The sequence below is a fragment of the Eschscholzia californica genome, unplaced genomic scaffold, assembly GCF_041429995.1.
Source record: "Eschscholzia californica isolate CP2 unplaced genomic scaffold, dmEscCali1.0.p SCAF_1, whole genome shotgun sequence".
In the NCBI taxonomy this organism is placed as follows: domain Eukaryota; kingdom Viridiplantae; phylum Streptophyta; class Magnoliopsida; order Ranunculales; family Papaveraceae; genus Eschscholzia; species Eschscholzia californica.
In genome coordinates this window covers 6257991-6267710 of record NW_028238198.1, presented here as the reverse complement: position 1 = coordinate 6267710, position 9720 = coordinate 6257991, and the positions used below count along the sequence as shown (strand labels likewise).

The 9720-nt window shown below is 34.0% G+C and overlaps 1 pseudogene; it reads left to right on the top strand.

The window, feature by feature from the left end:
* The first annotated feature begins 2213 nt into the window (after nucleotides 1-2213).
* Nucleotides 2214-3860, top strand: LOC147563619 (tetrahydroberberine oxidase pseudogene; annotated as a pseudogene).
* The last annotated feature ends 5860 nt before the right edge of the window (nucleotides 3861-9720 follow it).

Sequence of the window (9720 nt, the reverse complement as noted above, 5' to 3'; positions counted from 1 at the left end):
TTGAGTCATGGTAAATAGTCCTAATGTTCTAATTCCATAATTTGGATCAGGATTAATTTGTTAAGTATATTAGAGTAATAGCTTTTTTTCTTAACATGACACTTTTTCGGCAGTTTCTAAGATGCTTCCTTGACGCTTTTTTGCAATGCTAACTCGACATTTGTGACACTTTGTCAAGACTGTTGTGACATTCCTCTAAGACTTTTTGTGTCATTGGCGACACTTCTACAAGTCGGCATGTTTTATCAAACTCTATAGAGATTTATAGTTTGTTAAAATATATTGTTATCTATGTAATAGCAATCAACTTGGCAACTCACTTCCGGTTGCATTTTGGGTATTTGAAATTACTTTGAATATCAATGGACAAAATACGAAAGGAAATTCTATGGAACTTTTTTTTTCTTTTTTTGAATAATTTGATTTAATAGAAAGAAAAGGGATACAAAAGACAAAACCCCAAGGGGCCAAAAAAAATGAAAATTACATAAGGTCAATGAAAGAATCCTAGAATCCTACCATGCTAACAAAAGAAAAAAACATAGCCCAAGAGAACTTCCTACTCCAAAGGTAAACGGGACTTTTAGCGGAGAAGAAGATCTGCTCATTGGATAGAATTTTGTTGATGAAAATGGTGTCGTTTCTACCCTTCCATATAATCCATATGATAACAAAAGGGATCATGCCTGGGATAATCTTCTTGCATTTACTTCCTTTTTAAAAGAGCACATCTTCTTCTAGGGAACTTCATTGGCCAAACAAAATTTTAAAAAAAATCTAATTTTGCTCAATTTTATTTGGTGCATATACGAAGTTTGTACGACCACTTAACTAATTATGGGGATGCTATCTTTCGCGTGCTATTTCAACTTAACTTTTTTGTATTCTTACCTGGGTTTTTTTTTTTGGTATCACCTGGGTTGACAATTTGACATGGTTTAACTAAATTTGTATTTTTCAACTGAAAAAAAAAACAGATTGGGTGATTTTTCAATTGACTTCTTAAGACATGGTTGTGATCCCCTTACTTTACGGGGATGCCCGAGATGACCTATTTTCTATATATCCACCTACTGAAAGTCTCTCATGCAAATACGAAAATAAGTAATTATTTTGTTTATTCAAATTGAAAAGTGATAAATTTGTTTGGTTAATTACCCAATTATATTTGTTTTTGCTTTTGACTTTAAATTTAAGTAACTTAATTAACATACATACAAATTTTATCACTCCATCACAACAAAACTTTCACCACATTTCCATCACAACAAAATCTCCACATACAACACTTTCGAAGTCTAGCGCAGGGTTGATTGGTTTTTCATTTTTTGACGTAACTGTAATGTTTTAGCTCACAACTTAGCAAATTTTTATTTACCACAAAATGTTTTTAGGATTTGGTATTCTAAGATCTGCGAGGTTGTATCTTGAAATCTCTGGTTGCAGAATTTAGTTGAATGGAAATTGCTGTTTGGGAGAAAATAGAAAACAAAATAAGGGCAATCTTGTTTTCGCAAACAACTCCTCTCAAATAAGAACTCTTTTTTTTTTTGTTGATGGAACTCAAATAAGAACTCAGAATGATTTATTTCATCATATAAGATTAAGAAGATTTTTAAGATTGACTAGGAATATTTAAATAAAAAAAAATTCTATATTTTTTGAACAAATCAAACTTACCTCCTCTCACGTTTTCAATATTTCTAAGACAGGGAGAAAAATATTTTGAATTGACAAATACTTAATTTGCATAGATCTCACCATAAATTGACAAATACTTAACCGATTCAACATCCAAATGATCTTTGTTGGAAATAAAACTAGACAAGAGAAGAAGGAGATGGCTAAAACTCTTTACTTTATTAACTTTCTTTCTCACTTCTTACTTGAAACAAACTACAAACTTGGGTATTTATAGATGCCCAAGTTAATACTAAATTACTTCTAAATAAATGCAAAAAACTCTTTACTTTCTAAATACCATAACATAAGTAACTACTAATATAATAATATTATGACTTAAATATTTTAATTTAATGCATAATAAAAACATAAAACTTCTCTTGTTTCATCTTCAACCATTATCTTCAACTAAAAGCAATTTATTCCAATTTTAATTTGGTTTAATATCCATCAATCTTGAATTGCAGTCTATATAGTCAAGAACAATTATGTATTTACCCATCTCTTGAAAAAATTATCATCAAATTTAGATGGAGATTATAGGCTTAAAAGATCCCATTTCTGCAGTTTCAACACTAATTGGTTTTATGTTGTTCTTCTTTTCCTTGGGTGCTTCAAGTTCAATTGATACTAACTTTCTTCAATGTCTTTCCCAGCAGTTTGATTCTAATCAAACTTCCATTCAGATCCCAGTTTACAGACCTAACACTTCAAACTATACTTCCATCTTACAAAATACTATTCAGAATCTGAGATTTATTTCGTTTGCAACACGAAAACCCACTCTCATAATTACACCTTTGGTTGAATCCCATGTTCAAACAGCTGTAATTTGTTCTAAAAAGGAGGCAATCCAAATCAAAGTTAGAAGTGGTGGTCATGACTATGAAGGTCTTTCTTATACATCTGATATTCCATTTGTTATCATTGATATGTCTAATCTTCGCTCTATCAGTATCGATGTAGAGAATCGTACAGCATGGGTTCAGTCTGGTGCGATTACTGGTGAACTTTATTATAAGATCGCCGAAAAAAGTCCAACCCTTGGATTTCCGGCATGCATTTGCCCTACTGTTGGTATTGGTGGATTGTTAGGTGGAGGTGGATATGGTACCATATTAAGGAAATATGGACTTGCTGCTGATAATGTCATTGATGCACGAATAGTCGACGTTAATGGAAGAATACTAGATAGGAAAACAATGGGTGAAGATTTATTTTGGGCTATTAGAGGAGGTAGTTCAGGTGGAAGCTTTGGTGTTATACTTTCATGGAAGATTACGTTGGTTCCGGTTCCACCTGTTGTTACTGTTTTTACAATCAACAAAACCCTAGAACAAGGTGCAACTGCACTTGTTCATAGGTGGCAAGAAGTTGCACATCAACTTCCTAATGATCTCTTTGTAAGAGCTGTCTTTACTGTGGTGAATTCTACTCAAAATGGGGTTAAAAAAACAGTACTGGTTTCATTTCCTTCCTTATTTCTTGGAAGTACTAAAGATCTCATGATTGTGATGAATGAGAGATTTCCTGAGTTGGGTTTGAAGAGTGAAAATTGTAAAGAAATAAGTTGGATTCAATCTGTTCTTTATTTTTGGAATTTTCCTGTTAATGCTCCTCTAGATGTTTTATTGAATAGGACTCAACCCAAGAGGTATGGTAAGCTAAAATCTGATTATGTGAAGGAACCTATTTCACAAATTGGGTTAGAAGGTATATGGAGTAGATTCTTACAAGTAGGGATGCCGACGATGAACTTAAGTCCTTTAGGAGGAAGGATGAGTGAGATATCGGATTCGGAGATCCCTTTCCCACATAGAAATGGAAATATATACAAGATTCAATATATAGTGGCATGGGCAGGAAACGGATCGGAAGAATCTGAAAAGCATATCAGTTGGATTAGAGAATTGCACACATACATGACTCCTTATGTTTCAAATTCTCCAAGAGAAGCGTATCTTAATTATAGAGATCTCGACTTAGGTCAAAGCAAAAACGGTACAACAAGTTATTTACAAGGAATGGCTTGGGGAAAGAGGTATTTCAAAAACAACTATGAAAGATTAGTACGTATTAAGAGCAAATTTGATCCTGAAAACTTCTTTAGGAATGAACAAAGCATACCAACTTTCTAGTTTGTGGAAATAAAATTAGGGATGACAAGTGATGCTTAGCTTGAAACTTAACTTTATTTAGACATTATAACAAGCCTCATGTTCATTTACATTTATGTAATATACAAAACAAATTGAAGTTTTGTATTATTACTAGGCATGACCCTGCTTCCGGTAAGAACGATTTAATAAAGCACTGTATGCATAATAAAAGAGTGGAGGAAGATAATTTACTTAAAATTTCATGAAGTACTCTAGGCTATGTTAAGTATTGTTATTCTAAGAAGTCCCTTGATCATTATCAACACTTTGTCGCACCAAAAGATGGGCTCGCATTAGAGATGCCCTAAGTAGAGGTGAATGACGATTAAAAGAATTACCGTAACTCATGATGTATAACTCATGGTTTCAAATATAAATACTAAGAAGTCATAGATTTGACTATCAGATGGCGATAGAGATGCTCATACTCGTAAACAACATTTTCACGATGGTATACAGTTATGCACAATATCAAACAAATCATTTCTGTAATATTTTTGTAGCACTGAAACTTCTTAAGACCATTCCTGCCATCTCATTTTAGCAATTCTAAAACATATTAAAAATTTCTAAATCTACAAAATACAAATTTGAGTTTTTTTTTTTTTTTTTTTTTGTTGAAAATACAAATTTAAGTTGATGAGCAAAACATTGATCTCTTAATTATAAAGGGATCCTATTAATACAAAATCTATTAACTCGAAGCTATACCAAGAAATGGGTTGAATACTACTTAGTGCTTCTCAAAATAGAGTTACTGAAAGATATGTAAAAACCGGAAAGAAAGTGTATATAACACATATACCAAATAGCATAAATAAATTAGTTATAATACTGTGAACGAATGAGTAGAAACTGAACAACCATAATCGCCATAGAATCACTCAAGTTCTTAATGTGCCAACGAAAATTTGAATCCAAAAATATTATAACGTAAGCAATTATCTGATTTGAAGCAAAATCTCCTTCAAGCCTGTGAACCAGACATTCCTGCTCTTGGTTACATACTCACGTTGTTAAACATATGCAGTTGAAAACTGTTGTTTGTTGTGATTTTGTGTTGAATGAGTATTTTGTGAGTAGTAATCTTAGCCTGTTAGCCATCAAAGAGGCAGGACCAGCTCTGGAGTGCAAGCAGGCAAAGCTTCGCTTTGGGTCCTCAGGACAGGCTACGGGCCTCATACGAAGATTACAAAGAAAGAACTAAGGGGTTCCGAGTTATTTTATCAAAAGAAGAAATTACGAAAAGCACTAAGTAGCTTATTTTAGCTCATGTCAACAAAAAAAAACTTATTTTAGTTCAATTGGTAGAAAGCATGTTAATGAGTGTGAACAACCCAAGTACAATCTCAAGCAAAACATTTTTTCTTCTTAGATTGTAGTGTATTTTCTTAATTACTTTAGTCGACACTTCTACCACCACCACGATTACTAAACCTCCACTACCACCACCACAATTACTAAACTTCTACCATTGTACCTCCACTACCACAACCATTACTAAACTTCAACACCACAACCACCACCTAATTTAGATTGTACTTCTTTTAATCACTTTAGTTGATATATACTTCTACCACCACCACAGTTAATAATCCTCCGCCGCTATTACCACCACCACAGTTACTGTACCTCCATTACACCACCATTACTAAACCTCGACACCACAACCAAAACTATCACCACAAGCACCATTTTCTAATAATTCTTTTTTCGGTTAAGAAAAAGGAAAAAAACAAACTACTGACCCAAACCAAGTTCCGAACTTGCTAAACTTCTTGATCGGGAGATCAACTAATTAAGGACAGATTGAACAATCCGAGACGATTTTCGGGTTAACTCAATCAGATCGTATGATTTAGACTGCAAATTATGAACAAAAGTGCATGTTTAAACCTCACATTATGTGCAAGGAAAATTTAAGAGGTTTTGATATACAATTTTTTTTTTGTGAAACATGTGTAGGCCACATTCAGAACTTGTTTCAGGTCTCCGAAATCTCAGTACCGGCCCTGCAAAGAAGATGGTATTTTCTTAAAAAGATACACACATCTCTTATCATATAGATGGGTTAATTCTATTTTGGCCCCTAAATTGTTAGCCACTTCCTGTTTTAACCTTCATAAATATTTGACAGTTTGTTTTGTACCTCAAAATATTTATCGTATCTACAAAGTACTTGTGCCGCATATCCAACCTGGAACCCCTGTCGGTTAGGATAGCAATTTGGATATATGCAATTAATTTCAATATGATTAAGTGAATTTTGAAGAAATTTTTGTGAAACTTCAGTTGCCAAACGAAATTTAATACATCCTACTAATCAATTTTCTTTGTCTAGGCATATACAATTTTAATTTGCGTACAAAGTACAAATACATTAATTGATTGCGAGTTGGCATGACTTATTGACATGTCAAATTCAACTCTTTTTTGTGGGCTTCCATGGGTTGACGAGGTTTAATTCAGTTTCATACCACATTTTAGGCCCCTTTTGAGGGGCATGCAACATTATAAAATTTTGGATTAATTATGTTTTGGCTCCCAATTATTGACTAACTCACTATTTTGGCCTCCAATTGTGTCCGACAGTTCGTTTTGGCCCCAAGATCCACTTTTCGGGCAGTGCTGACAACATTAAGGCATAAGCAATACTTTTCTATACCTGAATTACTCCTCCGACCAAATCAAAACCAAATCCAAGTCGTCAAATCATTTAATCCTAATTTCTTTTCCCAAGGCCCTTTCTTCTCCATTTTCATATCAGTTCACTTTCTCTCTCTACATTTTCTTCTTTCTCTCTCTACTTTTTGTTGGATGCAGATATTAAATCATTTAATCCCTCGTACCATGTTAACTAATTTCTTGGTCGGGTTGTTTTTTAGCAACCGAGTTAGTATGAGATCCAAATTCTGGTTGTTGCTGGTGTTCTCCATTGTTGTAGGAGAAACACTCCTAGGTTGTAATACAAGTTTTGGCCTTGCTTCAATGAATTACAGAAAAGTGGTTGTGGTGATTCGTTATGGGTATTTTATGAGGGGTAGAGAGAAGATCTGCTCATGGGTCGTTTGTGGTTAAATTTCATATAGAGTATTTGTTCTCGGCAATGATGGTGGGATTGATGATGATGATGGTGGTGAAATGGTGGGATAACATTGGTTAATGATGAAGAGATGGGTAGATTTCTAATTGAGAGCTATGATGATTATTTAATTTATAAATAGGAAGTAGTGGGGGTGTTAGATTTTTTATTTTTTGTTGAAATGGTATTAGATTGGAACTGGAAGAGAAACCAATGCTTTCTTTTCTGATTTGAGCTTTTGATTTTTCTTCTGATGCCTAACTATCAAAAAGATCAGCCATAGATTGTAAATGTATAAGGCCACATCCTCCACCTCTTTCACGCCTCTCAAAGTAGGAGCTCCCGTAATTTTTTCAGCCACTCAGAATCATTCGTTTCATCAGCCCTAGAACGACCAGTTTTCTGTTGTTTTCACTATTGAATCCCTATCTCTCTCTCTCTAAAAGTTTCAAACTTCTTTCAGCATTCTTTTTTATTAATGTTTTTGGTTTAATTCGTTTAAGCAGTTTTAGATTTTTCTATAAAAATGAATCTCTGTATATTTGTTTTTATATGGATTTGTGGTAAGTGATGATGGTGGGTGTGGAAGAAGATGAAGGTTGTGGTGGTAGAAAGAAAATAGGTGGAAAGAAAAGAAAGAGAAAAAGAAGAAAATGTAGAGAGAGAAAGTGAAATTGATGTAGAAACGCAGCGGAATTAAATAATAAAATAAACTAATACGAAGAACGATAAAATAACGATAAAATAACTCTAAATAACTGTAAACTCGATTAAACTTGATTGGGTTTTCTCTTCAACATGAATGATAAAGACAGACTGGACATCCTTTTATAGGATATTGGACTTTCCTAGATAGACTCAAACTAGACTTTCCTAAATAATAGAAATACTGAAATAATGCAACTTCCTAAACTTAGATTCATTATGAATCTTACTAAACTAGGACTCTTTCTAAACTAATCAATATGGCCGGTTAGCCTACGTGGCCGTTAGGTCCACGGTAAAAGTGTCCACGCCGGGTGCCCCTGCATCAGAAATGATATGAAAATGGAGAAGAAAGAGTTTTGGGAAAAGAAATTAGGATTAAATTATTTGACGTCTGGGATTTTGTTTTGATTTGGTCAGAGGGGTAATTTAGTTAAAGAAAAATATTGCTCATGCCTTGATGATGTCGGCGCTGCCCGAAAAGTGGATCTTGGGGCCAAAACGGACTACCGGACACATTGGGGACTAAAACGGTGAGTTGGTCAACAATTGGGGGCCAAAACAGAATGAACCCTAAAATTTTTGGGTTGGCTTCTAAAAATAAGATCAATCTCCCTATGGCCCTTTAGTTTAGGAAAAACTCTGAAATGATTACTTCCTTATTTTCCTAGCCTCTAACTAAATCAGATTTTGACTTTACAAAAGTATCTTCGGTTGCTATTGATATCTTATTTTCATGTTTGAAACCGAAATTTGACTCCGTCTCAGATTTCAAATGCTTGCTTTTTTATTTAAGAAAATCTGTAATCTTGACTTAAACTTAACGTCTGAATGAAATGATAAAGGTCCACTCATTTCAGACTTTTAACATAAGTCTAAAATGAGAGCTCAAAATCTGAAATAATGCAAATGATAAGTAAGTACACTCCTACAAAAATTGAAAAAGAATTTATTTCATTTTCTTACACCACAATCAGAACCACCGCCACACCAATGCCACTACAAGACCATAACAACACCACACCACCACAAGACCACAACACAACCACCACCGCGAATTACAGTAAAACCACCATAAAATACAACACCACCACTGAGCACAAAAGTATATGTAATTCGCAATTTAATGTTTGAGATTTCGTATTTGTCTTCTCCAGAAGAAGAAATTGATTTGGTCTCATGGAAGAACTTCTCTTCAATTTTCGCATATTTATGTAACCATTTATTTTCGGATTCATCTAAACCACCACACACACCATCACCACCAGACACAATACCACAACCAACACCACAACATCCCCAACCACCACAACCACCAAGTAAAGATCCTTGTGAACACTCTTGATCTGTGAATCCTTGCCAGATCATCTTGTTTGAAACCCTCGCTAGATCTGGCAAAGGCTTAGCTTTAATCTTCGATGTAGAGAGATAAGGAGGAAGACAAAGAGCATATGAGAGAGGGAGAGGAAGAAAGTGAAATATTTTTAGAATTTTGTCCTAATCTTCCGTTCTAGAAACAGAAAAAGAGAGAGAGAGAGAGAGAGACAGGAACGACAGTGGGGGGAGAGACAAAGCAGGGGAGAGAGAGGGAGAGAGTAAATTTTTAAGAGAAACTAGGATTTTTCTTAGAAATATCAATGAATGCTAAAAATGTTAAATTTTAATTCAAACCTAGTGATTCAAATTTAAAAAACAAACACAAACTTGTTAACCAAGCCAATTTAGATTCAGACAAAAACAAAAAAAAGTAAACGAAACCTTCATCTACACTACTGTTTCTCCCTTCCACTTTTTGCCATCCTTATCACTTTTATGCCATTCTTTAAATAAATTCCTGACTGATTTCTATTTTTATCAAAATATAAATAAAAAAAATCATTATCTTAATAAGAGTCACAAATTTTTTTTTCTAGACAAGAGAGAAGAAGGAGGAGGAGTTTGTCAGCCGGTGATTTTATGGCGGATGGGTTAACGGAACCCTTAAAGATTGCAGTGTCTTTAACCAAACTTAGTCACAATAAATTGATCAAGTCAAACTGTTAAAATTCATTGCCTTAGGATAAAAGACATCGCGTATAAAATCTCACATGT